Source organism: Vicugna pacos, chromosome 29 (genome assembly GCF_048564905.1).
Source record: "Vicugna pacos chromosome 29, VicPac4, whole genome shotgun sequence".
Classification (NCBI taxonomy): domain Eukaryota; kingdom Metazoa; phylum Chordata; class Mammalia; order Artiodactyla; family Camelidae; genus Vicugna; species Vicugna pacos.
The window spans coordinates 11,999,325-12,015,003 of record NC_133015.1 but is presented as its reverse complement, the minus strand read 5'-3'; the positions used below and the strand labels follow the sequence as shown (position 1 = coordinate 12,015,003).

Sequence of the window (15,679 nt, the reverse complement as noted above, 5' to 3'; positions counted from 1 at the left end):
TGGCTAAAAACAGCCCAATTGCCTCTGTCGTCCGACAGTTCAGTCAGCGGGGCTGTCAGGGTGCCAGCCTTTTGCTTTGCTGTGACCTCGCTTTCCAACAGCCAGATAACGGGCACGTGTACCTCCTCAAGCTCAGGCAACCCAGGGGAGCGGAGAGTCAGCGCATGTCTGTCTGAGGCCAGGGAAGTGGAATTTAATTTTGTATTTCCTGTGGCCCCTAGCAGCGTTCTTCCAGGAGCAAAGGTAGTTCAAATCATTCACTCTCAGGTGAGCTCACGGGGCTTGGAGCAGACCTGTGGGCCACTGCTGTCCCAGGATCTCTAGAGAGAGCTGACACAGGACTGCCTTCCCGTTGGTCTCTGGGGAGGGCAGGGGGGCAGCTGAAGACAGAGAGCCTGCCTCTCCCTGGGGCCTGGGACAGACACTGACATTGTATAGTTGCCCACGAGGCTGAAGTTCGAGAACTCTCGCCTACAGGACTCTTACCTGGAGCTCCTGAGGAAGTCAGAGGGAACACCCCTTCCCCCGAGCCTCAGGCAGGTGGTACTGATTTGCTGGTTTGCTCATCAAAGGCTCACCTTCAACCCAGTGTTGGTTTGCTCGGGTGCCGGAGCTCACCGCAGCCTGACCGGTCAGCTTGCAGAGCTGGGGTAGGGGCACGGGACCCGAAATCCCCAACAGGAGAGTAAGAACCACAGCCACTGGACACAAAAAGCCAACGTGACTGGCGCAGGTGACTCCAAAGCAAAGCTCTTTCCGCAGACAAGGTAAGAAAGAACTTTAAACAAAAAAATCATGAAAATTCTTAAGGAGATGAAATGAGAGCTTTTGAAGTCTTTCTGGAACTAAAGAATTACGGTTTGTTTTGTTTTGTTTTTTAAAGAAATTCAGTCAGTAGGTACGTTTGGAGCACTTACTACTGTTAAAACGACCTTACGCCGAGTGCTGCGAGGAATCCAATGATGGCTGAGAGTGTCCCTTTGCTCAAGGCCTTTACGCTCTATTAAAGAAAAGACAGCTATACATAAACGAGATGGTGCAAAGCAGGGTGATGTAAGAGCTCATATGAGGGAGGAATCCGGTGTCTTTGCACATAGAAGGAGCCATTCATTCTCACCAGCAGATGTTTCACGAGGGAGCGCGCTTCCAGCCAGGCTGCGGGGTGAGGGGAGGGTCTCTGCTGGGGAGGCCGCGGGACCGATGGGGCGCGGGGTGGTGAGGCCAGAGCGATGTTGTGGAGATGAGGTTGGAAGGTGGTGAGCAGTCAAGTCAGGGCCTTGGCTGCCATGATACGAAATTTGAGGGCCATGGCGGTGGATGAACAGAGCAAAATTTAGCTACCCTGAGGGGTTCCGGAGCGGGAGAAGCCGTGGGAAGGACCCGGACTTCGGCCCCAGGCCCTCTCAGGTTTAAAGGCATGTGCCCCAGGAGGCATCTCGCTGGTGGCCCTCCTGTGCTGGTGTCGCTTATGTAAGAAAGAGAAATGTCCTAAGGAATAGGAGTAAGATACACGTGTGTTCGGCGTGTCAGCGTCTCTCGGTGTAGGTCTGCTGCCTGAGTCAACAACTCAGAGAAAGGCTTGGCTATGCTAGAGTCAGTTTATAGTTGAGGTACTTGGCTGCTGAAAGTGGCTTCTCTAAGTTGCCTGAGCCAGCAGGAATTCTAGTCCTGATTTGAGCCCAGAGCCCACATTCTTCCCCTTGAAATGCACTGCTCCATGGAGAGAGAAGCCAACACAGAGAGGGTTGTGTAACCAGTGCCTTCAAGGAGTTTACCATCTGGCTTCTTTAACACAGGAAGTTGGCCTTTGAAAAGCCAAAGCTGCTGCAGGGCTGTGGTGCTAGTAAAATTAGAGGAAGAGCAGTCCCTGAGAGAGGCTATGGTCGTGGGGGGCTTCCTGGAGGAAGCAGACTTCCCCGTGGACTTGGCTGGAGAGAGGGAATTCCAGGCTGGTGGATGCTGGGACGTGCTGCCCAGAATGCTGTTCAGGAATGAGGGACTTCCTACCCCCCACTGTAGGAAGATGGCCCTCAGTTGTCACCCTTTGGGGATTGCCTCAGCTGAAGAGAACTATCTCATTCAAGGTCCCAGAAACTGCTAGAGGAAGTCCACGCCCGGTGACTGACCAAGGTCGGGTGATAGACGTGGTTCTCCTCCCCAGCTTGGGACAACTCGGAAGGTTATGTCAACCCTTGGTCTCTCCCCAAGGTCAGCTGAGGTCCTTCTCAGGGCTGCATCACAGCTGAGCCTCCGCTCTCCTGCTCCTCCTTCTCCTCTCGCCCTTCCCCGGGTGCTGACCCGGGAGCTCTCCCTAACAGACGTCTGCATGCTAATCCTCGTCTCTGTCGGCTTCTTGGAGAACCCCACCTGTCACCGTTGGGTTCACACAATGACTTGTTGCTTTGGGCTGCAGCTGAATCTGTCTGATTCAGACCATTCCTGGGGTGCTGTGTGGTGGGGGGGCAAGAGAGCAACACAGAAGGTTGCTGGGTACCCAAGAGCCCTCCCCACAATGTGTTCTCTTATAGGACCTGTGGCCTGTCCCTGTCCCCTGCCTTCTACCTATTCCCTTAACATTCTTGTCTGGAAGGGACACATTCTCTAATGCCTGCTGGGACGGAGCTGAGTGTGTGTACATGTCTGTGTGTGGGTGGCGGTGGTGGTCAGGGTGGGAGGAGTTTTGGGAGAGGGGGCACCATCTTCTAAATGCTTTTGCAGCCGCTCTGTTATGTGGAGAGAGGAGCAGAGCATGGAATGGGAAGTTGGGAGGGACTGGCTGGGAATGAGGTCTAGCACTGAGTGGGAAGGAGAATCCAGCCTAGGAAGGATGCTTAAGTGGTCTCAATCTTTCTCACCTGTGCCCACTTTCGATGGCTATAAAAATAAAAATACTTGGCTCTAAAGGATCACTGATACGGAGAACAGAGAGCCCAGTGTCTGCACACCACCAGGGGAGTTCCATGGGGATTTATTTTCTGTAGTTTAGATGATGCAAGCAGCTTTATGCATACAAAATTATAAACTGTAATACTGAGATTCCCTGTCTTTGTGTAAGGCTGTGTCCAAGGGAACCTGGAAAATCTGGTCGGCCAGGGCTGTGGGTGCCCCTTTCATGCTGAGCAGCTCCTGGAACTCGGGGGCCCCAGGAACCCTCTTGCCCACCAATTACAGGAGGGTGCATGCCTGACAAGTTATCTCTGGGCTGCCTGGCTGGCCTGTGGCTATTCAAACACAGCGCTTAAGTTTCCAGTGAGTTTTCCGATGGGCTCTCTGCCCCTTCCCTGGCCGAGTTCTCATGGCCAAGTGCTGGCCAGTTGGCAAGCCAAGACCCAGCAGGGGGCTGGCTCCCACTGAGGGGTATACCCACCTTCAGACACTGAGAATCTTGTATTGGAAAGGGTCCTGTGAATGCGTGGGGGTGTGTTTCTTGTAGTTTTTAGAGCTGTGAAGAAGCTGGTATACATTGTTTTAATAAGGAGGTCATAGGCTCAGAGCAAAGTTTCAGACTTGGCTTTGTATCTCTGGCAAGTCCTAGCAGCGCGCTGGAGAAGGCGGACGGGGGCGGGGGCAGGGAGACCGGTTTGGATGCTCCTGTGATGCATCTGACCAAGCAGTGGTCATGAGGAGGAGAGCTGGGAGGGCGGCAGGGGGACTGGGAAGGAGGGAATCACTTGAGACACCCTGGAGGCAGCTGTGTGGGAGGTAACAATGGCTCCAGCGGTGAGAAGGCCGGTTTCAGCCCTGGGGGAATGGTGGCTGATAATGCTGTGAAAAGACACTGGAAGTCGGTTCTCATCAACCCTGTGAGACAGTCTTCAAAAACAGATCTGGTTTCAGATTCTAGCGCTGTTACTACTTGCTGTGTGGGTGCCATTTCATAGACAGGTCACCTCAAGGAGTCAGATTTGTTGCTGCTGTTCTTTAAATGTTCGGTAGAATTTTCCTGTAAAGCCACCTGGTTCTGGACTTTTGTTGGGAGTTTTAAAATTACTGATTGAATTTTGGTACTGGTGATTGGTCTATTGGTATTATCTATTTCTTCCTCATTCAATCTTGGGAGATTGTACCTTTTTTAAGAATTTGTCCATTTCTTCTACGTTGTCCATTTTATTGGTGTATAGTTGCCCATAGTAGCCTCTTATGACCCTGTGTGTTTCTGTGGTGTCAGTTGTAACCTTTTTCATTTCTGATTTTATTGATGTGGGCCCACTGCCTTTTTTTCTTGAGTCTGACTAAAGGTTTATCAATTTTTTTCTTTTCAAATAACCAGCTTTTAGTTTCATTGATCTTTTCTATTGTTTTTTCAGTCTCTATTTCACTTATTTGTGCTCTGATGTTTATGATTTCTTTCCTTCTACTAACTTTGCCTACTCACTTTGGGTTTTGTTTTTTTCTTTCTCTCATTGCTTTAGGTATAATGTTAGGCTGTTTATTCGAGATGTTTTTCTGTTGCCTTTGCTTTTGGTGCCAAATCCAAAAGACTGTTGCCGAGACTGATGTCAGGGAGCTTACCACTTAACGTTTTCTCCTGGGAGTTTTATGGTTTCAGGTCTTACATTCAAGTCTTTAATCCATTTTAAGTTAATTTTTGTGTATGATGTAAGATAGTGGTCCAGTTTCATGCGTTTGCATGTGGCTGTCCAGTTTTTCCAATACCATTTATTGAAGAAACTGTTCTTTGCTCATTGTGTGTTCTTGAATGCTTTGTCTCAAATTAATTGACCATATATGCATGGGTTTATTTCTGGGCTCTCTGTTCTGTTACATTGATCTATGTATCTGTTTTTATGCCATAAAATTATACTTTAATTGCTATGGCTTTGTAATATAGTTGGAAATTGGGGAACATGATGCCTACAGCTTTGTTTTTCTTAAGATTGCTTTGGCTATTTGGGGTATTTTATTGTTCCATACAAATTTTAGGATTGCTTGTTCTGTTTCTTTAAAAAAAATGCCATTGTAATTTTGATAGAGATTGCATTGAATCTGTAGATTGCTTTGATTAGTGTGGCCATTTTAACATTAATTCTCCCGATTCATAAACACAGAATGTCTTTCCGTGTATTTGCATCTTCAGTTTCTTTCATCAGTGTTTTATAGTTTTCAGTGTACAGTTCTTTCACCCCCTTGGTTAAATTTATTCTTTTACATGTAATTGTAAATGAGATTATTTTCTTAATTTCTCTTTGTGAGAGTTCATTATTAGTGTATAAAAATGCAGTAGGTTTTTGTATATTGATTTTTGTATCCTGCACCTTTACTGAATTTATTTATTTTAACAGTTTTTTGGTAGAGTCTTTGGGATTTTCTGTGTATAATATTATGTCATCTGCAAACAGTGACAAGTTTTACTTCTTCCTTTCCAATTTGGATACCTTTTATTTCTTTTTCTTGCCTGATTGATTGCTCTGGCTAGAACTTCCAATACTATGTTGAATAAAAGTGGCAAAAGCAGGCATTCTTGTCCCTTGATCTTAGAGGAAAGAGTTTCATCTTTCCACCATTGAGTATGATGTTAGCTATGGGCTTGTCACGTATGGCCTTTCATTACTGTGACATACATTCCCTCCATATCCACTTGGTTGAGAGTTTTATCATAAGTGGGTGTTGAATTTTGTCATAAGCCTTTTCTGCATCTATTGAGATGATATATAGTTTTTATTCTGCACTTGGTTAATGTGGTGTATCACATTGATTGATTTATGGATGTTGAATCATCCTTGCATCCCTGGAATAAATCTCACTTGATCATGGTGTATTATCTTTTCAATGTGTCACTGAATTCTGTTTGCTAATATTTTGAGGATTTTTGTGTCTATGTTCAGAGATACTGGCCTATAATTTTTTTTTCTTCTGGTATCCTTGTCTGGTTTTGGTATCAGGGTAATTCTGGCCTCCTAAATTGAATTTGGAAGGGTTCCTCTTCTCTACTTTTATTTTTTTGAGAAGGCTTGGTATTAATTCTTCTTTGGATGTTTGATAGAATTCCCCTGTGAAGCTGCCTGATCCTGGACTTTGGTTTCTAGGAAAGTTTTTTGGTTGCTGATTCAATACTAGTAAGCAGTCTATTCAGATTTTCTCATTCTACATGATTCAGTCTTGGTAGGTTGTATGTTTAAAGAATTTATCCATTTCTTCTATGATGCCAAATTTGTTCGTATAAAATTTTCATAGTTGGCACATAAATTTCATCTCTTACAATAATTTCTATGTTTGTGGTATTGGTTGGTCTCCTTTCATTTCTGATTTTGAGTCCTCTTTCTTGATGAGTCTTTGCTAAAAGGTTTGGCAAGCTTGTTTATCTTTTCATATACATACGGTTGAAATTATTTTTGTTACTATTTTAGTAGTAGCCGAGATTTTTAAATAGGTATTTTTTAAATGGGCATTAAATGATAATAACACTTATTGCTCACTCAACAAGAAAAGTTCAACAATGTTAAGGATCCAAGCTCTTTCCAACTTTCTGCTCCCATAATCTTGTTGGTTTTTTCTCCTATACTTGTTGCCTCATGGTTGCAAAATGGTTCCCATAGCATAAAGCATCACATCTACACTCAAGACAGAACAAAGGGGCATGTTGTAGCACCACTGAGTTCTCTGCTAGGGAGCTTTATCAGGAAAGCAAAAAGTTTTCCAGAAGACTCAGCAAAGTTTTACTGACCAGAATAGGATCACATAGTTGCCTCCAGGGATTTAAAAAAGGCCAAGAAAGCAAAAATTCAGCAAAGAGGAGCAAGATCTCCTGATAATCATTCTCTACCCTAGTGGGAACTTTTTAAGCAGCTGAGATTTTGGAATTTTTGGCAACTGAGAATTCTAGTTTATCCAATGACTTATCATTTAACTGTAGATCAGTAGGTAGTCTCTGTTTTCTCAGGGGTAAGAACAGAAAGACCATTTGAGAAGAAGAGATGTTTTTGCCTTTATGGTATCCTAGGGCCTACAGAAGCCTTAATTCCTTTTCTTTTCATTCCTTTTTTCTCTCTCTCTTTTAAAATTTCAATAAATAGTAGACCTCTCCCATTAGATAATGAGATGAAAATGACTGGTGGACTTCAAGATTGAAGTTTTTTGTTGCTTTTTAAATTTATCTGTGAGTGCAGCAGTGGGCTCAATTGCTCAGGAAGCTGAAACAACAGGAAGGAGGACCAAGAAGCCAGGGCCACCTCTTGCAGGAAGGGGCTTGTGCAATAGTGATTAGCAGCTGCCCCTTCGCTGCCCTCGGGCCTGATGGCAGGGCCCAGGCTCCTCCTTGTGAAGAAAAACTTTTCTTGACTCTTCATGGAAGATAGCTTGAGTATTCACAGACATTTGCAGTAGTCATCTAATTCCTTGTTATAAAATGAATTTAAAAATTGTACATTTGATGATATTCAAGGGCCTCAGACTCAGTGATAAAACAAGTTATTATACTAACTTCAAACACCTCTGTATAAAAAACCTGAAATTAGTAAAATTAATTACAAAATAGCTATTTGGGGGGGTAATTGGGTTTATTTATTTATCATTTATTTTTAATGGAAGTACTGGGGATTGAACCCAGGACCTTGTGCATGCTAAGCACGTACTCTACCACTGAGCTATACCTTCCCACCTAAAGTATTGTTTTTTGAAGAGGTGCTAATTTTAAATATCTCAATTTAAAAAAATCTGAAGATGGATAGTGGTGATGGATTTACAACAGTGTGAATGTTCTGAATACCAGTAAATTACATACTTTAAAATGGTTAAAATGGTGAAGTTATATTATGTATCCTTTACCACAATAAAAAAAAAATCTGAATGTAGTCTTGTTGAGGGACCTGCTCTAGTGAATAGGTAGAATAATTTGTAAAGAAAAGAGCGTTTCATATCAGTGAGTGTTTTCTTTATGCTAAGTACATATCTTTTTAAATTGAAGTATAGTCAGTTTACAATGTTGTGTTAATTTCTGGTGTACTGCATGCTGAGTCAGTTACACACATTCATATATAAATTTCCTTTTGTATTCTTTTTCCTTATAGGCTATTACACGGTATGGAATATAGTTCCCTGTGCATTTTTTTTTAATTTAAGTATAGTCAGTTATAATGTGTCAAGACCTTATGTCACAGCATAAGATCTCAGTCATATATATACATATATTCATTTTCATATTTTTTCATTAAAGGTTATTATAAGATATTGAATATAGTTTCCTGTGCTATACAGAATAAATGTTTTTTAATCTATTTTGTATGTATAGTGTTTAACACTTCTAAATCTCAAACTCCCAAATCTATACCCTCCCACCCCCTTTCCCCTGATGACCATGAGCTCCTGTGTGTATCTTGATCACAAAGTGCTCTCTTGAACTTTGGACCTGTATACCCGATGGCATTCTCTCCATTTGGCCTGTGTCTCTAGCACTTCAGGTCTCAAACAGAATTCTGTGTCTTCACCTGTGCATACCTGCTCCTCCTACCACCTTCCCTGGTCTTAGTTAAGGGCCCTAAAAAGCACCCAGTTAATTGCTCAAGCCTGAACCCCAAGTGTCATTCTTGAATCCTACTTTTCCCTTACCCTCCACCCCAAATCAAACACCACTTCAAGTTAATTCTGTCTTCTCAGTGTTACTCTAATCTGCCCACTTCTCTTCACCTCCACACTGAAGGTAAATAAGGAGTCAGGAACTTTTATCTACAAATGAGTTCCTCGCATCCATTCTACATGCACTCATCCTAAATGCCAGAAAAATATTCAGCGTTAAAACAAATGTTTTAAAAAATTATTTCTTATGGGAAGACCATTTAACATAAGATCTGCCCCTTAATAGATTTTGAGTGTACAGTATTGTTATCTACAGTACAGTGTTGTACAGTGGAGCTCTGAAACTTGTTCATCTTGCTTTACTGAAACTTTACACCTGTTAATTAGAAATCGTTTTCTTAACCAAGATAGACGATCTGTTGGCTATCTTGAATACATTATCAAATTGCTTAGTACATTTTACAAAGGCACTCAGCCATAATTTTTGCCAAATGGAAACGAGTGCTGTCAGAACAGGATTTCTACATATGCCTAACACTTCTTACTCTTCCACAGAATAGCCACCAACCCCCCCACTTCCCCCACCATTAGCCTAGTAATATTAACACTGTAAGACAATTAATTGGGTTGGGGGGTCATGTCCGCAGGGCAAGTTGCGGAAGCCAGCTGCCTTACATCAGTGTGTGAGCTACCCAAGTGGACAAGGTTGTCAGTTTTATTAACGGGCTCATCAGTCTTACTGGACGTATGTGTGTACCAGGCACTGTCAGGGAAGAGATGTGGGACAAATTCCCTGCCTATGAGGAGCGCACAGCCTAGCAGGAGACACAGATTTGAAAAACAGATGATTTTTACAGTGAGGTGTTAAGAAACAAGCAAGGTGGTCTGGAGTCACTGAGGAGGGACATTCCATGGAGCCCGGGAGAGCGTCCCAGAGCTGGAAAGGAGCTTTGGATCTGAGATCCAGTGCTGACTCCAAATCAAGCCATTTTTCCATTTCAGCTGAGAATGTCATCGGTGTGACAGGCACTGGATTAAAAAAATAATCTCCTTATATAATTTGCATTTCCCTGGCTACCAGTCAGGTTGAGCATCTTGTTATGTTTATTGACCGTATTTTCTGTGTATTGTCTGTTTTTGCCACTTGTGGAAAATCTTAATGTTGACAGTAAACGCTGAGACACATTGGGGACTTGTCTGATGCTGTTTGTAGGACTGGTTTCCTAAGTCCTACACACATCTCCTGATGAAGATAAGGATCAGGATGTTTTCCTAACCACCCCCCTCCCCTCCCGGCTTCCTGCCAGTATGTGCCTTTGGTCTGGTAATTGGCTTCCTCTTCTAGCCTGGTAGTCACTGAGGAAGGTCAGCTGGATTGGATGGAATCTGTATGTGCAGACACTGATGTCATCTTTAACTGCAGTTTTGTTCTGTCAAAACTAGAGGAGAAAGTCTACACAGATGGACAGAGGGAGTTAGTGTAGGCTTGCAAACGTGGGCATTGTCTGATGAAACGGAAGTAATTGAGCGTGCAGATCTTAACAAGGTCCAATTTCATATCTGGTTTGAGAGCAATATCTATACATAAACTACTACATGGATTTGAGAATGACTCCCATTCGTGTAATGGAAAACGCCTTGCCTGCAACCTCAGATATCAGTTAACCCTGAAGACTCAGCCTTCATGTTTTACCTTCTGGCAGCCAGGACCCTCCAACTGTGCCTGTGCTCCAACCTCTTGGGGCCAGAGGACAGAGCTGCTGAGAGGTACGGGAAGGAGTATCTGGGACTTGGAGCCAGAGGCACCTGGGTGGGAGTCTTGGCTCTGCTCTTCATCAGCTGTGTTATAACAATTCTCTCCACCCCTCTTGGCCTTGGTTTTCTCATGTGCAAAATGGGGAAAGTGCTTCCTAGTTCACTGAGTTATTTTAAGGATCAAAAAACATGCTTGTGATACACGTGTTAGGTATGTGTGTATTCTTTTTCACTCTTCTTTCTTCTCTTTACCACATTGCACACACAGCCAAGTGAAAGGCCTTGACTGTGGTTGGTGCTTGCCCCTTGTGTACTGCTTGACTACAGACAGCAGTGGTTCTCAAAGTATGGTCCCCAGCATGAGTGTTGCTTGGGAACATGTGAGAAACACAAAAACTCGGACCTACTCAATCAGAAACTGCTCTGGGGCTCAGCAGTGTTTTACTTCCAGGTGGTTCTAATGCTCCTTAAAGTTTAAGAACCACTGGAGGAGTCTCCTTCCTGTTGTGGTCAATGTAAAAAGAGATTTGGTGAGATGGAAAAAAAAGAATGTGTTTGTTTTAATGATATAGAAAGCTATTTAAAGTCCCAGAAGGTGACTTTCATCTAATGTCAGGTTTCCCTTAAAATAGTGAATGAAATGATTCAAACAGGAGAATTGTTTCCTGTTACCCTCTGAAGACAAGCCACCCAAGTTGAGCTTAATGCAGGACTTGAGATAAGCTCTCTGGACGTGGAGCTCCACTGAATTGGAGCAGATAACTTCTTACCTTCTTTTCCGGTGTTTTTTTTTTCCCCTATAAATATTAATGACAACTTATAAATGAATGGCTGCTGCATTAACTGCGCAGCTCTGGCAGGTCTGACGTGATATTTTGCCGTGCTATTATTTCTGATTAAATGTATTTTAATTTAAAGCCAGAGCCATCTGCCTGTGTTCATGACCACAGTGACTAAACACAATAGCCAGGCCCATCAGCACACCTCTGCACATCAGTGGGAGTCCTGAGGCTCTACAGGCATCAGGAAGTTCGCTCCTACCACCAAGAGTGTGTGATCATCGTGGCAAGCCTGTCAGGCTCGTTTCTCGTACACTTAATTCTATCTCTTTATTATATAGTTTTTTTGGTGAGTAATAGACATTAATTAATAGTTCTACCTAGTGTATATAATGAGTGTTCTGTATTATTAAATATTTTCAACCTGCTTATGAGAAATGCATCAGTACTCACCAGTGTACCTTCTGATGATCATTGTGATCTTTGGTTTTTAATTGTCCTTTGCTTTTGAGAAGCGATTCATTTAATTGTTTAAAGTAGAACTGATTCTGTATGCAAAATACATTCCTTAGGGCAGGACCTGATGCGTACTAATACTTAATAAAAGGAATTTCATTTCAGTGAATTCATTAAGCATAATGAAAGGAGACAATTGAGGTGATACAAACTTTCGTTTACACTTTATGAAGTAGAAAGTATCCTTTTGGAGATTTGCAAAACAAGCAGAAGGCAGGAAGCTTTTATAGGATAAAGAATAAAGAACAAGATAAATAGAAAAGGTCTACTAGGCTGGGGCCACCATCAGCCTTGTTTGGGGCAAGAGGGTGTACATCGCATTTCTGGCCAAGCAGAGCCAGGAGTCCTTTGCAGATACCAGAAAGTTATCTATGGTTTGGTTTTGCTGAACTGGCACCCCTGACAGCAGAGGCTCCATCTTGGGCCTCAAAATTTACTGATGAAGGAATAACCAAAATTGCTAATAAAGGTGAGAGTATTAAGTGTAGTAGTACTTACCATACGTTGAGACTCTCCCAGGTGCCAGATAGTTCACTGAAGTTACCTACTTTGATTCTTAAAAGAATACTATGAGGCAGATATCAGTCTTCCCATTTTATAGACACCAGAACTATCCTTAGAGGGTACGGAAATGGACAGGTGATGTTTGGTGCTGGCCGAGCCAATGCATATGGGGATGACTCAATAGGAAGTGGGTGGTGAGTTTCATAAAACGGCTTCCGAGAAAGGGGCGTGCCTATATGAAGGCTGCCTTATGCTCCTCTACTTGAATTACTATCCTCAGTGAAGCTGATACATTTGTCAAACTGCACTGGTGTGCTCTGTGTGTCTAAGTCTGCTCCTGGTGTGCGGAGACCGACAAGGCACCAAGCTCTGGTTGGGTGTGATGGAGAGCTTGGGGTTCTCCAGGGCGCTGGGCATTCAGGAGTGTACTTAACACAAAGGCAATGGTACAATTCCTGAAAGCTTGGACAGGGTGGCAAATAGATGCCTCCTTTTGAGTGCCTCCTTTATAACTTAGTCAGGTCGTCTCTAGGATATCAATACAAATATAGGTAAATCGTTAAGTTTGAGTGAACCTATGAAAACTAAAAAACACAGTCTGCTAGGATCTTTTCCGCAAATAATACTTTTTTGTAAAAGGGAAAAAGATGGACATGATTATTAGAAAAAAATGGAAAGATTTCTATGCACTAGATTTCATTTCTATGCACAAGAATTCTAATAGAAGAAAACCAAATCGTAAAGGAAATGTTGGGAAATATTCTGAGAAATCAAAAAAAATTATGAACTACTCCCATTACTTACTGTCTCATGACAAACCAACTGGATGTAGATAACACCAAACCTTTTAAGCACAAATACATTTCATTCCTGGGTGCTTTCTTGGGTTGAGATTATTTCCCAAATTCTTGCTTGGGTTTAGTGGACTGATAGGTAACAAGAAACTTAAGTGATCCTTGTTTATCCTTTTGACTGTTGTATGGATTTGGAGGTTTCTGACCTTTCCTAACTTACTTGGCCCAATTATCTGATGTAAAACTGCTTTTAAAATGCTAGGTCTAGTTCTCAGGTGGTGGGAACCTGTTAATTCCACAACAGTGCTATGTTTGAGCATCTTCTTGGCCTTTATCAGCTTCAGAAGCAGTTACCTGACCTCTAGGTACTTGCTCTGGTGGTCAGAAGTGATTGAACATGAAAAAATTAGATGGCTTTTGGCTTCTTCTCACCTTTGCTTCTGCTTTTACTGCACTAGGGGCATGATACTTAACTATCAGATTCTTTTCCAAACATGTGCCACAGGTGGCAGGAATGTGATATGGTCTTGAAACTAAAGCCGTCCCCTCCACTGCTTTCCCTTAAGCAAATATCACCATGAAATTCCACTAGAATGTTCAATGTTGGTCTTGATATTCACAGATGAGTTTGCTTGGGGAAGGGATGGGGATAAGGAAAGACTTGTATGTCAACATTCTAATCATCTTCCACTGAATTTATCTCTGCCTTCAAACCTTCTCTCCAAAATTCTTTTCAAAGATTGATAATACTTTTTACCACAGTAGGTGAACAGCTTGATCAATCACTAGCTGACCAAATCTCAGGCCCTCACCTTTTGTGTTAGTTCTACTAATAGTTTACCTAAATCAGACTTGGGATTCAAGAGAATAGCAAGGAAACTTTATGGAACACTGAGATAAAGTATCAAAAGAACATCACGATGTAGGCCTAAAAGATTTAGGCTTTCTAGGCACTATGTAATTTCTGGGTTAATCCTAGTGGTCAGGTTCAAACACACACATATACACACACCTCCAAGTTCCTTCACAATGTGCCTCTTACTCCAATACCAATCAAGACAGCACTTAAAAGCTAAACTTTTGTTAGTAATATTTAGTATTTTTTAAGGTTCAAAAATAAATGCCATACATAAAAACACCTTACCAAAAGCCATGAGACTTTTAAATACATTTAAAATTTGGGATTCTAAGTACATGATTAGAAGTTCTGGATAGACTCTGCTACAGTTACGTCAACTGAGGAGCCTAATCACAGAATTGAGTTCAGTCCACACTGTTACCTTGAATTTCATCTTATTTTCTGCCTTTTCATGGCTGATGAGTGTGACAGTGTGGAATAATGCTAGCCAAAATCTGAACTGAAAAAGTGTAACATTTAGTCAGCTCTGGGGCTCTGATACAAATATTTATAACTTTTTGGCTACATGGCCGTGGGCAAGTCATTTAAAGGCAGGGAATCTTTCATAGGGATCTTGTAAGATTCTAATAAGATGAGAAAGTTCTTTGTAAACCAAATGTCTCAAATTCTACACTACAAAATCGTATTTTAGTGCAGAGAAGGAGGTCGGTGAGCGTGGCCTTTGACTTTCTCAGTGAGAGAGGCTGATTACCACTGCAGAAAGAACATCACGTGACCTATGGTGTAATTAACCTTTATTAAAGAGGCTTTAGTGGGATCTTACTATACTTGTTAATGTTTGAGACACTTATAGGAATTACAATTTTTTCCCCTAGTTCCTGCAATTAGTGAAGACTAACACATACCAGGCAGTCCCAGTACACCAGGTACTGTACTGGGCACTTTGTATAAATAAGCTCATTTCGTCCTCAGAACTGCCCTGTGAGGTCAGCGCTCTGGGCATGCCCATTTTACAGATGAGGAAACCAGGAGGCACAGATTAGAGAAAACTCCACAGTCAGTCAGGACCATGGCCAGAATTTCATCTGTATTCACTGCATTCTATCTATTCTGCTCTTTACTCTGGCTCCCATGAATCAGACCCCTAAAGCAACTACAACAGAGTAACTAAAGTGCTTTCCAGTGCTCTGAGATGAGGAAATGTTGGACACAGATAATTCATAAACCTGGGCAATGAAACACAGCCGGATGAGTCGTCACACTGCACTGGCAGAATGTGCCACGTCCACGGCCGCCTAATCAGTTGGAAAGAGGTTACACCGCCTCCTGCAGCTGGGGCGAGGGCTGCAAGCGCACGGGGCGGGGGCGGGGGGGGAGTACGCCTGGGGAGCTGCTTACCACAACTCTTGAAACAGTTTTTGCATTAAAAGGGCACGTAGAATATTTTCCAGATTTCTCAGCCAGACGGTCTTCACCCTAGCTCTGGCTTCAGCCATTAAAACGTGTGGTTTGGACACGAATCTGGAGTCAATAATCTTTCTAGCACCCTGTGCTTTTCCCACCGGCTCCAAAATAGCCTGTTCTGGATTCTGTTCCATTAGGATTTGCTAGGGGATTCATCATTCAAGTCGATAAATCTGTTAATACCTAGCAGCCATCACTTTGTGCATTATTTACGTGGGGGTCTCCAATACCTTAGCTCCAACAGGAATGAATACTTCGGAAATTTAAAAGCGCCGTGGCAGCTCCCTGGGAAGCTGTATTGGAGAAGGTCCTTTTATTACACCTCGTGGGCTGCTTGCTAGCTGAGGCCAGGGCCGAGGATGGCTCCAAAGGCTGGAAGTTCCAGTGGAAGCAGGTTTATTCAGCTGCACGTTGAGCCTAAGCCGCAGAGGCCATGGCAGCATATGCATTTCTCCGGAGCATAAGGGTCAAAAATGTACCCAGGCAGGAGAGGAGAC

At 42.8% G+C, this 15,679-nt stretch overlaps 1 long non-coding RNA gene across 2 annotated transcripts in view; it reads left to right on the top strand.

The window, feature by feature from the left end:
• Positions 1-15,679, top strand: part of LOC116286019 (uncharacterized) — a 136,133-nt gene that overhangs the window by 101,562 nt on the left and 18,892 nt on the right. The window lies entirely within an intron of this gene.